Raw genomic sequence first — 20,102 nt, forward strand, 5'->3', positions numbered from 1 at the left:
TTTCTTCTTTCTTGAGAAGTTGATCGAGGTCATCATGTAAAGTTGATCTTTTTCCACATGATATCCAATCCCCAGAGCTTTGTTGTCCTTGTCGTTTAACTGGTTCGGGAGTACCAGTGTCTTGAACCCTGGCTCTGCTACTGCTCCAGCTTGGACCTGCTCTGCAGTCCTCTGCCTCCCACTTTGGCCTGACCTGACCCATGGTTTGAGGGAGAAGCCTCAGGCGCTCAGGATCTCTTCTACCCCCTCTGTGATTTCCTCCAGTCTCTTTTGGTCATTGTGGGATGTTAAGATATCGTCCACATAACTGTCCTCCTCCAGGACCCTGCGTTCTTCCACCATATGCGCGAACCTGGGCAGCCGAGCAGTCTCCCTCATTGCCAACTGTGCGATGCACCCAGCGGGTCGGTCGCCAATATTTACCCTGGTGATGGCGTACTCACCGATGTCCTCTTCTGGGGTGTCTCTCCAGAGGAACCTGTGCAGGTGGACTTTCCGCTCTTTTAGCCAGACTGAGTTGTACATCTTTCGGATGTCTCCTAGGACTGCATGCTCTCCCGCCCTGAATCGGAGTAAGACCGATCTGATGGGGTTCAGCACATCCGGCCCCTTAAGCAGAAGGTTGTTCATGCTGACCCTCCTGAACTGTTGACTGCTGTTCCAGACCAGTCTCACTGGTGTCGTCACTGAGTGGGGGTTCGGCGCGACCATGTGGCTCACGTACCACACTGGTCCTCTCCAGCCGTCTATCATCTCTGTGGTGAGTTTTACTGCCGCGCCTCTCTCCACCATCTCGTGAATCTGACCTTTGTAGGCGGACTGCCACTCAGTTTCCTTCCTGAGCTGCTTCTCTGTTTTCAGGAAGGTGGCCTCCACTCCTCTTCTGTTGTTTGGAAGTGAGGCTGGGTCCTCGGTCCATGGGTAAGATGCGTCCCAGTGCGGATTCAGGCAGTGTTCATCTTTGGCCATGTAGGACAGCCCCTCTTTAATCACTTCCAGCTCCCTTTCTTCTGCCAGGGTCATTTCCTTTCCTCCTGGCTGGCATGTCCCGCAGCGAAACCCACCACACCTGGGTTCACAGGCCGCACCGATGCTGTCCCACTTCCACCACTCGAGAACTTCTCTCCTTGTTGCAGTTGTATTCCTGGTCTCCGCCTTTACTTCCTGAGTCAGGCTCTTGGTCTCCTCTTCCCTCAGAATCTCAGGACTCTCAACTACTTCTCTGTACCCCACTGCAGCTGTCCTCATCGAGCGAGCGAAGTGCGTCTCAGACTGGTGCATTGCCACTTTTACATCCTCGAACAGACTGGGATGTGCTCCGCCCACGGTTTTACCCAGTGGGCCCTCCCATAAGACGAGGTCTCCAACTATCCTCAGTCTTTGTGGAGCGAGTCTCCCCTCTCTGTGACTGATGAGAAGCTCGACATGGTCTGGTCTCTTCAGTTCCTCCGTTGCAACCTCCGGAAAGAACCTCTTTAGCTGTTCAGGTCTGACGCTCCGATGCACTTTAGCGATCTCCTCCAGGCCATAACAAACCAGCTTGTGAGCCCTCACAGTACCTTTGGGGGTCTTGACTCTTACTCGCAGGAGGTACCTCTTCGTCTTGACTGTCACGGTCATTCCTCCAACTCCATGCACAATCAGAGTGACTTCTTCTCTGCTCAGACCGAGCCTGTCAGCCGCTGCATGAGTGATGTAGTTGGTGTCTGATGCGAGGTCAATCAGAGCTCCGATCTTTTGCCCCGCGTTGGCAGTGACTTCCAACAGCATCATGATGACAGGGTGCTCGGTCAGTCTATTTTCTTCCAAAAGTCCACCTTCATCCTTCCTAGCGCTCCTTGTCACTGACTGTCTTGTTGCTGTTACTGAAAGCTTTCATGATCTCCGCCGCCGCCTCTGGGGAACATTTGGACAAGGCTAGCTTTTGTTCTTCTGTTAGCTCCCTTACCCTATTTAGGGGCAATGGATGTCCACTTGCGGGAGACGACAGACAGTGGTGCGGTTAGCCAAAGTGACAATGGATGTCCACTTGCGGGAGACGACAGACAGTGGTGCGGTTAGCCAAAGTGACAGACCTAATGTTAGACCAATTTACAGGCAATGAACGTCCACTCTCGGGAGAGAGACCTCCAGCATGTGTCCCTGACATGGTGACTCTGTTTATTTCACTCATCCAGGACAGAGACCGGGGAAATCTCCTCTCTGTGGCCCCTCCAAGACCCCCAAAGGACGGACCACAGACCTCCAGCATGTGTCCCTGACATGGGCACCTCCATAACCTTGCACACCGTGAGTCCCCGGACTCCCGGACTTAAGCACTCCCCCACCGACTAAACCCAGATGTTCACACCCTACAGAACTCCATGCCCCTGGTTAACCTAAAGGGGGTGGATTTTGCGGTGCTTTACCGTCCGCACATCGGTATCCATATTCGGCCTTATTCACGGCACCACCACCCCTTCTGTGGAGGATATTCTCATGCTCCTGGTAACCCTTTAAATAGTCTGATACTGTCAGGGCTCATCACCGCACTTTACAAGCCATAAATAATGTTTAAATGGTCGGGGAAAGTGTTTTTAAACGTCTGGAAGAGAGTTGTAGCCTGTCATTTTGCAGGATATCATTTAACATGTAACCTCTCCTGGAAATGCACAGAATATGTCCATTTCCAGGAGAGGTTCCATGTTAAATTATATCCTGCAAAATGACAGGCTATAAGCCAGGAACAAGTGTTTGAAAGGCGGGGAAAAGTTGTTTAAAATAGTCGGAAAAGTGTTTTTAAACGTCTGGAAGAGAGTTGTTGCCTGTCATTTTGCAGGATATAATTTAACATGGAACCTCTCCTGGAAATGCGCAGAGTATGTCCATTTCCAGGAGAGGTTCCATGTTAAATTATATCCTGCAAAATGACAGGCTATAAGCCAGGAACAAGTGTTTGAAAGGCGGGGAAAAGTTGTTTAAAATAGTCGGAAAAGTGTTTTTAAACGTCTGGAAGAGAGTTGTTGCCTGTCATTTTGCAGGATATAATTTAACATGGAACCTCTCCTGGAAATGCGCAGAGTATGTCCATTTCCAGGAGAGGTTCCATGTTAAATTATATCCTGCAAAATGACAGGCTATAAGCCAGGAACAAGTGTTTGAAAGGTGGGGAAAAGTTGTTTAAAATAGTCTGATACCTCCAGGGCGCATCACCGCATTTTACAAGCCAGGGAAGGTGTCGGAATCCTGGGTAAACATTGTTTAAATAGTCTGACACCTGGCACTGTATTTGCCCCTGGGAGAGGTTCCATGTTAAATTATATCCTGCAAAATGACAGGCTATAAGCCAGGAACAAGTGTTTGAAAGGCGGGGAAAAGTTGTTTAAAATAGTCTGATACCTCCAGGGCACATCACCGCATTTTACAAGCCAGGGAAGGTGTCGGAATCCTGGGTAAACATTGTTTAAATAGTCTGACACCTGGCACTGTATTTGCCCCTGGGAAACTTCAAGGTTATATTCATGTTTTATTATTTATTTAATAATCACATGATTTTTACAAAAACAGTATACACAGTATACATATATACAATAATAATAATAATAATAATATAACAATATACATAATAAAAACATGAAAAGTGGTGAAAATGAGAAAATGTATCCGAAAATAGTGCCTCCTAATGCGGGCATGTGGACAGTAGCCACAGACTCACAGGCACACACACACATGCAGAGATCCAGGGGGCGGAGCACATGGCTTTTTTTACCCAGAAATAAGTCTATGAGAGGCGGGGAGACTCAGAGGACAGGCTGCGTCACCTCACTTTGTAACCCAGGAAAAGAGCAGGAATTCTGGCTGCGTGAGTGTTAAAAGTGCATTCATCTGTGTTAATCCGACAGCCGCAGAGGTGCTGACGCAAAGCAGGCGGAACAAATTGATTATTTGAACCAGGAATAAATGTTTGCAAGGCAGGGAAAGTGTTCCTGCAGCCCCTCCATAACGGTAATAATGATTAGAAATGATTTCCAGGGCAGAAAGCGTTTTTTAAATGTGGAAAAAAATATGTTAAACTGTTTAAAAAGCACAAAGTGATTTGAGTGCAGTTCTCATGTGTCCCCACAGGAGGGCGCGTCGTCCCAGGGAGCACAGTGCATGGTGACAAGGTACGATTTATACCCTAAAATAGCATGCTAAGTGTGGGTGGATTAGTTTCAAAGCATGCACACTCTGCTCGTGTCAGACTTCCATCAAATAGACCGGGGAAAACACCTCTCATTAGCCCCTCACAGACCACCAAAGGACGGACTAAGCAGCTCCAGCACGGCTCCCTCACATGGAGCTCAGGTTATTTCATACCTCCAGGAGAGGGACCGGGAAAACCACCTCTCTGTAGCCCCTGACAGAGCCCCAAAGGACGGACTAAGGACCTCCGGCAACAGTGGCACTTCCATAACCTCGTGCACCGTGAGACCCCGGGCCCCCGGACTTAAGCACTCCCCCACGGACTAAACCCATATGTTCACACCCTGCAGAATCTCATGCCCCTGGTCACCTTTAAGGGGGGGTGGATTTTGCGGTGCTTTACCGTCCGAACACAAGCATCAATATTCATCCTCCTTCACAGCAGCAGCAGCAGCAGCAGCAGCAGCAGCACCTGCCCTGCTGCACTTCCATAACCTCGTGCACCGTGAGACCCCGGGCCCCCGGACTTAAGCACTCCCCCACGGACTAAACCCAGATGTTCACACCCTGCAGAATCTCATGCCCCTGGTCACCTTTAAGGGGGGGTGGATTTTGCGGTGCTTTACCGTCCGAACACAAGCATCAATATTCGTCCTCCTTCACAGCAGCAGCAGCAGCAGCAGCAGCAGCAGCAGCAGCAGCAGCAGCAGCAGCAGCACCTGCCCTGCTGGAGGTTCACACTTTAACTTATTTGTATTCGTTTTTTTTTGTTCCCCTCCTCTGCCTTACACATCCTCCCACGCTCGAGCACTCCTCACTCGGAATAAACCCCTCCATGCACACCGCCAGAACCAGAACCTCACGCCCCTGGTGACCTTAAAGGTGTTTGTCTTTGTTTGTTTTTGTACTCCACATAGACAGGCAGGTGTTCAGCACCACGGACAGAGCGGGCCCGCTGCTGCTGCTGCTGGAAGGTGGAACACTTTGAGTCTTTTTATTTTCTCTTTTCTCCCTGCTCCTGCACACACCTTTTGTTACCCTCCTCTGCATTACACATCCTCCCACGCTCGAGCACTCCTCACTCGGACTAAACCCAGATGTTCACACCCTACAGAACTTCATGCCCCTGGTTACCCTAAAGGGGTGGATTTTGCGGTGCTTTACCGTCCGCACATCGGCATACATATTCGGCCTTATTCATGACACTACCACCCCTTCTTTGGAGGATATTGCAGGATATAATTTAACATGGAACCTCTCCTGGAAATGCACAGAGTATGTCCATTTCCAGGAGAGGTTACATGTTAAATTATATCCTGCAAAATGACAGGCACTGTATTTGCCCCTGGGAACCTTCAAGGTTATACTAATGTTTTTTTTTTATTTTTTATTTAATTATCACACCACTTTTACAAAAACAGTATACAAAATAAACATAATAACAACATGATTAACAGGGGCCTGGGGGCCATATTAGCCGTCTAACTTGTACAGTGCACCGGGGAAAAAAGGTTGAGTCCACGGCCCCTTTCCCCTCATCAGGAGTACCAATCGGTCCTGAAAAAGAGGTATCGCTGCTCTCCGCCCCTGAATCCTCTTCGGAGGTAGCTGACGGTGGTAGACCTCCTTCTGATGATGATGCTGCTGCAGCTGCTGCCGCCGCCCTGAACATGGAGCGGATCTTCAATGCCTCCTTTATTCCAGGCGTATTCGCGTAGAACCAGTCTGCAGTGCTTACGTCGTGGCACATAAACCTAGCCAGAATCGACCTGCTTTCTGGATCTTGGTGATGCTTGATATTGTCAGCCAGGGCAGTGCGCAAGATGGTGAAGGTGACGGCTGTTTCTAGCCCAGCATCAGCCCAAGCCCTCTTCAAGTGAGCGTTCAGGTTCTTGGAAGCCTGCTTCCCCGATGTGAAAAGGAAGAATTCATTCTGAGGACCCGACAAGCCCTCTTTTATCCCCATCCACCGCATGACCCAGCTAAACTCCTTTATTGTAAGCACCAGCTGTGCTTCACCAAATGTCTTGGCAGTCTTGTGATCCTGCACGTGGATGATGTAGCCCTCAGCAGTGCCCCTTCTGTCCGCCTCAAAGACCTCCGTGTTGGTCATGTTTGCATACACACCCGGACGGTGGCCATACAGGAGGCTCCAATGGAGGGTTAGATAGCCATATAGCAGGTACTGGGTGATTGAGGTCGGATTGCTAGCCATCAGGTCAAGGAGATCAGGGATGCGCTTCTCAGCGGCCGCCATGGCGGCGAGAAGCTCCGCCTGGCTCGGCAGACGATCCAGCTTGTCCCTCTTCACCTTAAACTGGTGGAGAGTGACAGACTTTTTCAAATCGTTAATGTTGGCTTTCACCTCTCTGATGATGTTGGTCATATCAGACTGGGTGAGCCTGCACCCCCGGAGCTTTGATGCAGACAAGTACCTCAGGAAATGGTTCACAGTCTTCAGGAACAACAGCGATGTTGTGACTGTCCGGCCCGACTCTGAAATATACTTGCTCCAGCCACGGACCCTCTTTGTGTCTTTTAGAAACAGCCAGTCTGACAGCCGGTCAAAACCATGGGCCATGAATACTATGAAGTTCTTTATCCGGCTGACATTGGACATACAATTCTCTTTCCGTTTTACTGTCGGTGCAAGACCCTCACAATGACCTCTGTATGTCTGAATGTACGTCTCCATGCTTTTAGGCAACGTGATTTCACGCATGGTATTCCGCAGTCCCTTCCCAGTGCACCATTGATTTTGGGAAGAGGGCCAGTCCTTAGCCAGATTAGCTTTCAGCTTATTGGAGACAGACGCACGGGTCTTCTGGCATACAGGGGTCTCACTACAGGAGGCTTCTACGGACCGCATGACAGTCTGCATCGGGGTCTTGCTTCCGGAGGCTTCTGGGGACCGCATCACAGACTTGAGAGGGATCTCACTCGCAGAGGCTTCTATGGACCGCATGACAGTCTTCACTGGGGTCTCACTACCGGAGGCTTCTGGGGACCACATGACAGTCTTCACTGGGGTCTTGCTTCCGGAGGCTTCTGGGGACCGCATCACAGACTTGAGAGGGGTCTCTCTACCGGAGGCTTTGTCGGACCGCATGACAGTCTTCACCGGGGTCTTGCTTCCGGAGGCTTCTGGGGACCGCATGACAGTCTTCACCGGGGTCTCACTACCGGAGGCTTTGTCGGACCGCATGACAGTCTTCACCGGGGTCTTGCTTCCGGAGGCTTCTGGGGACCGCATCACAGACTTGAGGGGGGTCTCACTCGCAGAGGCTTCTATGGACCGCATGACAGTCTTCACCGGGGTCTTGAGAGGGGTATTGCTGCCGGAGGCTACTGAGTTCATGTCGGGGGTACTTGGGATTGCTACGCCCTTAAATCGTATACATTCTTCGTCTTCCTCAAGCAGAGCAGCAGTGGCATTCTGCTTCCTGGGTTTTAGACCCTGTTTTAGCCTGGAGCGCAGGGTCTTCACCTCATCAATGAGGGCATCCTTCTGAGCCCTCAATGCCACATTGTCCAGCCTCACCTGCATGCAGTCCTCTTCGTCACACTCGGTATGTGGGGAGAAGGGTGGAGGGTGCACCGGGTATTCCTCCTCATTGTCTATATCCAATGATGTAGCCATTCCAATGATGGGATTAGTCTCTCGGAGGTCATGGAGCAACTGCAGGGCCACACTATGCTTCAGCCTTGCCATGACCTGATGTGCCTCATCTCGGGAGAACTCAGGGTGGTCACGAGTTACATGACGGTGTAGTTTCCTCCCAGCATACGAACACCCTGTGATGGGACAGGGTTTGGTCCGAACATTTATTCTACCACTGGCCATTTTAAGAATGATGCCTCTTTCATCCAGGTTCCGCACTGCATGTTTGTGCTTAAGGTGCTTATTCAAAGCCAGATAGCGGAGGCTGCACACCGGGCATTCGGTCAACGTCCTTCCAAAAACACACACAATGAATTCTATTTAAATGGTTTTCTGTTTCTCCGTTTATATGCGTTAGCCAACTGCTGATTGCAACCATGGGTCCGATGCTTCAATGCAGGGAACACGGACCAAGGGGAGGACTTGGGTTACCACCTGGTTAAAATGGTCCCACCTCCGCACCAACGCGACTGGCGATGGGTCCGATACATTGATTGTTTTTTGTTTCATGGTTCTGCCACGAACTCACAAGACAGTTTTGGGTACAAAACGTGGGGGTAACAGTACCTCCGGGCGCGGGCGCCGAACACTTTTCCCCTTCTCCAATTTTTCAGATCCCCTCTCCCATGTAATTTTAAAAGTTCATTTTTTGATTATTTTAACATATAATTGACCGTTTTCTTTCATTTTTTTTTCATTCCACGGGTGGGGGCCTATGGCAGGCTGCCTATGAGCTCCCAAATTTGGCCCGGATCATCCGGGATTTGTGGGATAAGCTCCATAAACTGACAAAGTCATCCAAATATGTCGCTTTTATCGCCCAAAGATATATCATGCAAATACATTAAAATAGTAAAAGGTACGATTGTGCTCGGCATTAACCGGAATTTGATTTATATAGCCCCCAAAAAATAATTAAAAATCATTTTCGTGGGGAAAAGTGTTAAAACGCCTGATTAAAGCATTTGCGGGACCCCAGCGAGCTCCAGACTAGTTGCATTGTGTCGGGGACCCTGGAGAACGATAAGACCCATCATTTAAATGCCAAAAACACCATTAAAAGTCACTTTTAGGGGCAAAAAACAGCCTCTGTCCACTTCGTTAACAAACTGATGGGCAAATGGACAAAATCGTGATTAAAGCATTTTGCGGGACACCAGCGAGCTCCAGACTAGTTTCATTGTGTCGGGGACCCTGGATAATGATAAGACCCATCATTTAAATACAAAAAACACCATTAAAAGTCACTTTTAAGGGCAAAAAACAGCCTCTGTCCACTTCGTTAACAAACTGATGGGCAAATGGACAAAATCGTGATTAAAGCATTTTGCGGGACACCAGCGAGCTCCAGACTAGTTTCATTGTGTCGGGGACCCTGGATAATGATAAGACACATCATTTAAATACAAAAAACACCATTAAAAGTCACTTTTAAGGGCAAAAAACAGCCTCTGTCCACTTCGTTAACAAACTGATGGGCAAATGGACAAAAGTGTGATTAAAGCATTTGCGGGACCCCAGCGAGCTCCAGACTAGTTTCATTGTGTCGGGGACCCTGGAGAACGATAAGACCCATCATTTAAATACAAAAAACACCATTAAAAGTCACTTTTAGGGGCAAAAAACAGCCTCTGTCCACTTCGTTAACAAACTGATGGGCAAATGGACAAAAGTGTGATTAAAGCATTTGCGGGACCCCAGCGAGCTCCAGACTAGTTGCATTGTCTTGGGGACCCTCCACAAGGATAAGACCCATCATTTAAATACAAAAAACACCATTAAAAGTCACTTTTAAGGGCAAAAAACAGCCTCTGTCCACTTCGTTAACAAACTGATAGGCAAATGGACAGAAGGGGGAACACGGCCCAGCCGCTGCTCCGCTGCTCCAGACTATGTGCATTGTGTCGGGGAGCCAGGTCAAACCCCTCCATGCACACCGCCAGAACCAGAACCTCACGACCCTGGTGACCTTAAAGGTGTTTGTCTTTGTTTGTTTTTGTACTCCACATAGACAGGCAGGTGTTCAGCACCGCGGGCCCGCTGCTGCTGCTGCTGGAAGGTGGAACACTTTGAGTCTTTTTATTTTTTCTTTTCTCCCTGCTCCTGCACACACCTTTTGTTCCCCTCCTCTGCCTTACACATCCTCCCACGCTCGAGCACTCCTCACTCGGACTAAACCCCTCCATGCACACCGCCAGAACCAGAACCTCACGACCCTGGTGACCTTAAAGGTGTTGTCTTTGTTTGTTTTTGTATTCCACATAGACAGGCTGGGGTTCAGCACCACGCACAGAGCCTACCCGCTACCTCCAGGGCGCATCACCACATTTTACAAGCCAGGAAATGTGCATGGATCCTGGGTAAACATTGATTAAGTGTTTTTAAATGTGTGGAACAGTGTTTTGTCACTTTCAAAACTCTCCTGTCATTGACCGGAGAATTTGGGTCGATGTTGTATTCAATCTGGCCATTAATATTCCAGTGAGACGAAGTACGTACATTGACCGGAGTGATCCCATGTTAATGTTGTCCAAATACCGGAACATTCCCTAACCCTCTCACTGCCTTTTCCAAGTTTCCCCTTTGGTAGCTGTTCCCATTTTGGACAGAGGAGGTAGTGGTGGTCCGAGGAGGTCCCCTCTTGGCAGTCTTCCCTGTTGCAGAGGAACCTGTCTGTGCACTCTTCTACCACGTCGTGACATCCAAGACAAACGCGGCATGCTCCTACCTTCTTCACAGCAGTCTTTCTCTCAGTCAAGCCAAACCCCTTGAACTTCTTGCAGAAGAATAACTTGTTATTGTGTTTCTCCTCTCCACACACGACGCACTCCCCTTCTGGAGTGTCCCTTCTGGTGGCTTTTGTGTAGGCATACTTCCTCTCGAACCTGTTTTGCGGCTTTTCCATTTTTTCAGATGTCTCTGTTATTTTCAGTTGTTCCAAGCTCTCTAGAATTTATTCTTGCTCCTTCAGGAACTTCAGAAGCGCATTGAAATGGTTGACTGGGGTGACACCGTTTTCGGGCTTAGCCTTGAAGATGACCCACTCTCGCTTCACCTGGTTGGGCAGCTTGCTTTCTATAGACCTAATCATCAGCGGGTGGTTGATGGCTCCAGGGTTCCCGAGGTCTGTGAGGTCTGCCAAAGCCTTTTCCACAGCTTGGATGAGGTCTATCACCTTCCTCCGCTGGTCTCCTTTCACAGCTGGTATCTTCTCCAGTTCTGCGACGATCTGCAGTGCAATCGTGGACCTGTTCCCGTAACGGTTCTCCAGTACTCTGAACATGTCTTCGACTGTACTGTAGCTGGCCAATGTGACATCCTTTTTTACCTTCTCTTCCATGCTGTCTAGAAGCTGGAACTTCTTGACTTCAGGCGACCCGGACGGTTCTCCCTGCTTCTGCAAAGATTCCCAGTCCTTTTTCCAGCGGTGAAACTCCCTCATACTGCCACTGAACTTGGGAAGGCTTACCGGCTTGAGTCGTATCTTTGATATCGCTCCCATCGGGTTGTCTCTGGGTTCCGTGCCTGCCACGCCAGTAGTGTGCGCCTCTTCCACTGCTTTGTGCTGCGCTTTCATGAGTTCAAACCGTGCTTCTTCTGCTGCAATCTGAGCCTCGGCCAATTTAGAGCGTTGGGCCTGGTCTTGTCTTAGCTGAACCAGGACGAACTGGGCGCGCTCATCCTCTGCTGCGGTGCGTGCCAACTCTGCTGCACCGCGTGCTTTGTTAAACTCAGCTTCCTTTTGATGCTTGAGTGCATTTTTCCTTGTCTCCAGCTGGCGCACTATCTCTTCCACATCTGTTTTAGCAGTCTCAGGAGCCCATCCCCTCCAGGTGCTGTGCACTTCTTTTAATTCCTTAATGAGTATTTCTAAATTATTTAGCTGCTTTTCGTAACTCTCATAGCTTACTAGGTCAATTTGTGTCGCTTCTGCCTCCTCATAGACCTTTTCAGCTTCCCCGACAGCAAACATCACTTTCCTTTCTCCATGCCTAGACCAAAGGTTTGCTTTAATCACTTCACTGATCTCTTCAAGCCTTTGGCTGGTTTCTCCATCCGTCTTTTCCACGTCTGCCCTCAGCTCTTCTGATACTTGGTCCTCGTCGCTATCAGCGTTCAGAATTAATTTCATCAGGTATTCACTGTTGGCCTCTGTGACTTTGGTGGCGGCCTTGTGGACTTCACCATATTCTTTCATCAACTCCTCCTCTGACATAGTGTTCACCATCTTTGTTACTGAGTTCACCTTACGACCTATAGCCACCTTCGCCCTCGTCCGCAGGTCTTTCAGATGCTTCACTGTTTCCTCCCCCTTAATCATCTCTCTGAATTTAAGGCTGAGTTTAGCTCAATCTGTCTTATCCTGGCTAGCTAGCTGGATACCTAGCTGGTTGGCTTCGTTTTCTAGCCAATAGCTTGGTGTCTTTGACTTGGATAGCTAGCTTGGTTTTGTATGCTAGCACCCTTCAGTGTGCTAGCTAGCTAGTTATTGTCTTCTTGCTGGTTAGCTTTGTTTCCTGGCAACCTTCAGTCTGCTGTCTAGCTACTGCTTCGTCTTTGCTATGCTACCGCTAGCTTCTTTGGCTAGATAGCGCCGAAAATAGCCTTGTCACTCACGTGTTCCGACCACGTTAGCTCGGCTAGCTTTGCTAGCCTCGGGCCTTCACTTTCCGCCGACCGTTGCGACCACGGGGTTTCCTTGTCGTCCGGTCGTCAGCTCTACTTGCGGACCGGCGTCCCTCGGTGCTTTGCGAGCTCCGCTAGCTTCGTTAGCTCCGCTCCGCTAGCTTCGACGGTCCTTGCTAGCTTTGCTAGCCTCGGGCATTCACTTCCCGCCGACCGTTGCTGTAGTCTATCTTCCTAGCTGTCTCTCGCCATCGGTTGAAACCTTTATTCCTCCCGATGCGGTTAGTTAACAACTGTACTGTCTATCTCCCGACAGTATGGGTGGAATCAAGATGGACGGAAACAACTCCTAGATTTGATAATTTAATCAAATTCAAATAGGTTGTTAACCTTAGAAGAAAAAAGGACAACAACAATACAACAATTAGGATCACACATATCCCATACAACTTAAATCAAATTCAATATAATAATCACACTTACTAGTGGCCTCTCCTGATTCCTCAATCTCAATGACGTTCATTTATGTATCCCCTCTACACATCAATAAACCCTGCGAAGCTCCACCCAGATTTAAAGTATCACACACATAAACTGAACCCCATTAATTGAACCCTCATACACCCAGCACAAACATGAGTTTACACCACAGTATGTCAGAGTGACCAGAAGATAACTACATTGTATGACCATAATATACTGTAAAGCCAGATGAATAAGTCATGAAGAAATATGGAGGTTGGATTTGGAAAGTGACATTTTCATCAATCAATAATTATTATTTTTTATTCATCAAAGGTGGCGACTGCTCTAGATCCACGATTTAAGGACCTCAAGTGCTTGCCCAGAGCAGAGAGGGAGCCAGTGTGGGCAAAGCTAAGTGCGTTGATGAAGGGAGAAGAACCTGCTCTGCAGCCACTCAGGGAGGAGAACCCTGAGCCACCCAAGAAGAAAACAGCCCTGCTACTGATGGGATCCGACTCAGAATCAGATGAGGAGACACCAAAAGATAGTACAGTGGAGAGGTACAAGGTAGAGCCCAGTGCCAGTCTAGATCAGTGTCCACTGAAGTAGTGGTCGGAGCACACTGCTGTCTATGGTAAGATGGCCCAAATTGCCCGTAAATACTTGGGGAGTCCTGCCACAACTGTCCCATGCGAGAGACTTTTTTCTTTAGCAGGCCATATTGTGCAGAAGAGGAGAGCTTGTTTGTCACCAGAAAATGTGAACAAACTGGTCTGCCTGAGTGACTGGTGGAAGAAGGAGAAATAGAGCTTTGACTGACACAAAGCTACTGACTGTAAACAGTTCATTACAACCTGTTATATAGGCCTACTGTTCAACTAAAAATAAACAGTTAATAAACACAAGTACATCTCATTGTCATTGATTTATTTTCATCACCAATTATCATAGAACAGCTTTCTCAAGCAGTTTGTGATGCATTTTGGAAACTGGAGATGAGCCCCTGGTCTAATGCACCACCTGGCTTGAGAAACCCGTTCTCAAAGACTTACTTTTAGTCATTATTTGGGTAGCACACATATTCTGAATGCCTTCGGCAGAATTCAAATGAGCCATTTTAATCTAGATTAATCTGGATTAATTCCAAGAATACAGTGAGATTAATCTAGATTAAAAAAATTAATCTATGCCCACCACTACTAATATTATAGTTGACTTTTCATTCAGGAAGTATGACGCTGCGCTGTCAGTACGCTTCTCCATGTTTGTGATTGGTCGAATGCTCCAAATACCACCCCTTTCATGTGAACGTGAACCTAACTAGATAGGGCACAGCTGGCTTGAGCGATCCACTTGATAACCCGCGTCGTAGTACCATTTAGCGAGAGCGTGTATGTTTTGGATTAGGCCAACCGGCTAACCCAAATATATCCAGGTTAGGTTGAACCAGCTTCGTAGTACAGGCCTCAAGTGTCAGAAAACACAACCCTCTCTATTTTCCTCCATACCCAAATCTCTTAAAAAGGGGCTGCAACGGATCTGATACAGACTGATCCAGATTTGAACACTTCTGTGACGTCACAGAAGTGGTGCTACGGCTATTGGGCCAACTCCACCAATCAGGAGGAGACAGCCACGGACATTGTCGTGCGAAAACATATGCCAGGCCTGTAGATGGTGCTGTTCTCACAGAATCAGCTAATGCAAAGACAGTGTTAAATTGAGCGAAATGAGGAATGGCTAAAATGCATGATCTGTTTGGTATTTTGAAAAATAAAAAGTATAAATATGCCTGATATATGTATGGTCCTACACTATATTATTCAAATATAGCATGATAGGTCCACTTTAAGCAAAAGGCATTTAAAAACAGTCATTAAAAAGCAACACAATCTACCTGCATTGCAATTACTCTAAACGTGTAATAACCTGCTTTAACCAGTAGGTGGTGCAGTTTGAAAAATGGTTTACTGTGTTAACACAGTAAGTTATACTGCTGTGTCCGGTTTAGTTTACAACGGATATATTTAGTTATCCACACATATATTGTTTTGATATTTGTAACACAAAAGTGATAGAAAAAACTCACAGCAACACAGAAAAGATGGTCTTAACATGAGCCAGTCTGCTGTAGTTAATACCAATTAATAATATCAAACAAAATATTACTATGAACTTTTTTGTGAAATTAAAATAGAACGGTAAAAGAATAGTTTCAGGTCTATTCTGATGCCCAATCTCTGTAGATACATAAAGAACTAAGCCAGATGTGTAATATTTAATGCAGCCGGACCATTTATTACAATGCATTCATGTGATGACTTTCAAAGAGTAAAGCAAGCACTGCTGAATAAAGTGCGATTTTATCTTTTACGTTTTTTTCATATGGAATGCAATCGGAGGTCAGCCAATCACATATCTTGAGGACTAATCACGGGGTTTGTGAAGCAAAGCTGACTGGCTCGTCTCAAACGATAGCTGAGTATTATTGGTAGTGTAGTGTCTTCGCCCATCCTAAACTCAGAAAAAATATTTGTTTCTCAGAATCGAAGGGGAAAAACACAAAAGCAATGTACACAATTTAAACCAATCAATGTTGTGTAATTAACAAGGATAATATGGTGTTTTTTAGTCTATGAGTAGTGCAGATATCACTGTAAAATCAATCGACAGTAAGGAGAATACTTACTTCCAGGTGTAAAATTCTCCGTTATCCAATGAGAATGGACGCTCACATTGCCTTTAACTGCCGCCGACATGGACGGATGCGGTGCTTCCCTGAGCGTCAAATACCGCCGCCGATTGGAATACATTGCAATCAGTTGAAAGCTCTTTGCGTCTGTTCATGAAGCTGAAGGAGACTCGGTGCGTCACAACTGCACGCCAAAGGACCCTGACCAAGCGTCGCTCCTGGACGTTCAGGGAGTGAGACCGTGTTGCAGAAGCACATTATATAAACCTCAATTTGAGTGTAATAGGGCCCCTTTAAAGGTGGGGTATGTAATTTATTTCAGAAACACTTTTTGTTATATTCCATGGAATGCTCTTAACATCCCGATAGCAATGAATACATTAAGTGCTTTGACAATAAATACATAAAAAAATGTCATCTGTTGAAGCCGTAGTATTGTAAAAAGCACGACCAATCATTTTTAGCCGGCCCGGTCATCTGTGCACAAACTTATCTCGTGCCCTCATTAGTCATGTGCGCGTTCGTGTGTGTTGGAGGAGGGGCTCTGTAAGGAAGTGGCAGATTTGTTCCGTGTATTTTCAAATTCCAGCGCACTCGACCTGGTTTCTCCAAAATTACCTACCCCACCTTTAAGTGTAATTGATTCAACTGAAAAGTGGAAACTTTAATGTGCAGTTGCTTTTAGACAAAAAGTCAGAGACTCGACCAAAGTCATTAAAATCTATCATCTGTTTTGGCAGTTCAAACTCTATTCACTTCTGATTCTGCTTCCCATGTGAAAGTGTTTAACTACAGCTTTCCAGCCGAATCCAATAGTCCAACACTTGATTCCCAGTAGACATTCTAAAAAGAGTCTCTTGAAATACGGTTGTGAACGGACAGACGAAACATTGTGTGTTTATAAAAAAAAACACCCGCTAAGGGTAAAAATAAGGGATTCTTTTTGCGTCTGGCAAGCTGGGAGATCCCCATTTGCAAAAATAACTCTGTTTATATAATGATGTTCATTGATCTGTCCGTCATCATTTGAAGCATTGTGCACTGTAATTCAGGGAACTCACAAACTAGGGAAAATCAGCTCCTATGATGGAAACAATGAAGGTTTAATGTTAAAAAGGGCTCTTAGCTAGAAACCATCAAATTTTTATATACCTAAATCCCTCCTCACACAATCGTAGGTTTTGTCACAACGGCAAGTGATATTCTAAACATTGTTTATTGTCCAATGTTTCTGAAATAATCCTGGCTGACTGGGATTTGAGTGTGTGAACACAGCAAAACATTCTGTATACAATACTTGTCTTGTTAGCTAGTGTTTGTGTACAGAGTGGACCATGCACTCACTTCTGGAAAGTATTTAAAAAATACAATTAGTACTTTTTGGGAGTTTTCACATAAGAGAAGGGTCAGAAAGGGCCCATGCCAAAGAATCTGGTACCCGGGGGTCTTCTGCAGACTTTAGGGTAAAGTTGTCCTAAATAACTGACAGTAGACTGATGGATGTACAACAGAGCTGAGGCTATTATTGGACACAAGGTGACTTCTGCAGGGCTATTTCCTCAGCCCTCTTCACAGGCTCATATCTAGTTCATCTGGTACAGGCAGTGAGGAGACGAACAGCTATCCATACATGGCACAAATGAAAGATTTGCACTGAAGAAATCAACCAATCAAAAAAGTCTGCAGTGAGAAGCGATGATTGGTTCTTAAGAAAACTTGGGTGAGCAATCTTTTCTAGGACACTGAGCTGCTACTGTGAGGCTGTGGACATGTGGGTTGGTGTATCTCAAGGGCTTGTACATGCGTGACAAAAAAAATAGCTCCATGTTGAAAATTCGTTGCTCATTAGGCGTCTTAAGCACTACGAGGTTGGATCCTAATTGAATCAGAAAATGCGTGACAGCCTTGTTTCTGTATAAAACAGCAGCGAAGAACCAACTGAATGCATGTATTCATTACGGTTTAACTTAACTTTATTAATGAAAAGTTCATGATATAAATGCAACCTTCGTATCCTTCTTACATTATGAAAACATTGGATATGTTTTAATTTGTCTACAAACCCTGTGAACGTTACTTCAAGGTTGAGAGTTAAGGCATTGAGATTAATCGTCCAAACAACGTATACCTTTTACTGTACAGTATGTGTGGTCAATATCCATCATCATTTCACACTGTCTAAATGTTCCCATTTGATTTGCTCTAATCCCCTGCAGCAGGTCAAGAGAGGAGAGAGGAGCAGAGGGAGAGTTGAGGGAGAATAATGCCATTTCAGGATAGGCCTTATTTAATTTACTGCTGGTCGATAGAGGTTCTCCAATTGCCTCTCCCGGATTAATAAGTAACCCACACGCACTGTCCATCACTGTCCATCTCCCATTAGGCCTCTGAAATGGGGGCCCAAATTGCCTGGCGAGGTTGACTCTGATGGAAAACACACTGTCTCACTCCTTTTCCCTCTCCATCGCCATCCATTTGTCTTTCTCACTTTTTCTTTTTGCGATCTGGTTTCATTTTTAAGATGTACCGCTGCACAGCAAAACAGGTCAACTGTATTAAAAACACATGATCATCCATAAATGCCTTGTTGTAAAGAGCAATAAACGGCGTAAGAGTTGATGACCAGTTACTCTCTTTTGTTTTTTTGCATGACACAAAATGTCATGTTTGGTATAAAATGTGCTTACGAGAAATAGGAGTGAAAGCAGTTTAATTTATTTGGCCTTGCTAAAGTAATTTACATTAAACAAAGAATCAAGAAAGCATTTTATTTAGGGCTGCCCTCGACAACAGATTGTTCTAGTCGACGAGTAGTTGTCAATTCAGGAGATTAGTCAAATTTAGTTATTTTACTATTACTTAGTATACAACTATATTTATGATTATGTATATTGGTATGCTAATACTTTTGTATTTTTACTAACATTTACATTTTTCAGTTATGACTTTTTGTAACCGACTACCGACTATTTATACACTGTGGTATTACCCAACTATCCACAAGATTTTGTGACAGTATAGCAAATGTCCCCCTACTGCCTTAGATTATCCCTCTAATTAAATGTCACTTAAGTGGAGTGTAAAACGGGTAAACAATGATAAAATATGCAGGCCTGTCAATGATGATCAAACAAGCCAACGGTCAGCCCCTTAATCAGAGCAGATGCACAGCACTGAGATGTTCTTTTGAAAAAGCACACATTCTTGTCTGAAGGAAATCCCCATTCCATTCCATGCACACAGTAATCATCTTCATATATATATATATACAGTTCATCCGGAAAGTATTCATACCCCTTCACTTTTTCCACATTTTGTTATGTTACAGCCATATTTCAAAATTAGTTAAATTAATTTGTTTTCTCAACATTCTATACAGAATACCCCATAATGACAAAGTGATTTTTTTTTAAATGTTTGCAAATGAATTAAAAATAAAACACTCAAATATCACATAAACATAAGTATTCACACCCTTTACTTAATATGTTGTTGAAGCACCTTTGGCAGCAATTACAGCCTCAAGTCGTCTTGAGTATGATGCTACAAGCTTGGCACACCTATCTTTGGGCAGTTTCTCCCATTCTTCTTTGCAGACCGTCTCAAGCTCCATCAGCTTGAATGGGGAGCGTCGGTGCACAGCCATTTTCAGATCTCTCCAGAGATATTCAATCCGGTACAAGTCTGGGCTCTGGCTGAGGCATTCAAGGACATTCTCAGACTTGTCCTGAAACCACTCCTTTGTTAGTGTGGCTGTGTGCTTAGTAGGGATGTGCATCTCCATCACTGAGGCCGATGCGATGCGCATCTCGATACGTTACCACGATACGATACATTAACGATACCTTTGAAACACCAGGCGATGCGATACGATACGATTCACCCCTGTTGCGATACAGTTCGATACGATTTGATTCAACATTATGCGATTCGGGGCGATACGATGCGATTCAACACGATGCAAAAATAATGATACTTCAATATGGTACGACAGAGGATTTTTGTTTTATTCCTTATATGCAGCAAATCATACATTAACAAAAAAGTGCTTTACATATTTGGTACTGCACATCCCATCATGCCGTTTATTTTTTTACCTTTAAAAGCTCTCCAGAGTACAATTGTATAACACCTCACAGTTAAACAATGTAAGGATGCATTGCTCATGATTAACAATGTGCAAATAACAGCTACCATAGAGCAATGCCCATACAGCTGCCAGCCTGATGTGCTTAACACTCAGAGGCTAACTCACCATTGAGCAGAAAGCAGTGTTTTCTATCTGAACAATAAAGAAAACAAATAACCTTTCACAAACAGGTATTTCATAACTGCTTACAGTAAGGAAGACATTTAAATTATTATTGGCCGTCACAGGCTGCTGTAAGCTAAACACCTCTCTCTGACAGAACACCTCACTGAATGATTTAACTCATACGTCTCACTTTCAGGTTTCTCTTTTCAGCCGCAGACCCCACGTCGCCTCTTTATGTG

Source organism: Notothenia rossii (assembly GCF_949606895.1).
Source record: "Notothenia rossii genome assembly, chromosome: 2".
In the NCBI taxonomy this organism is placed as follows: Eukaryota; Metazoa; Chordata; class Actinopteri; order Perciformes; family Nototheniidae; genus Notothenia; species Notothenia rossii.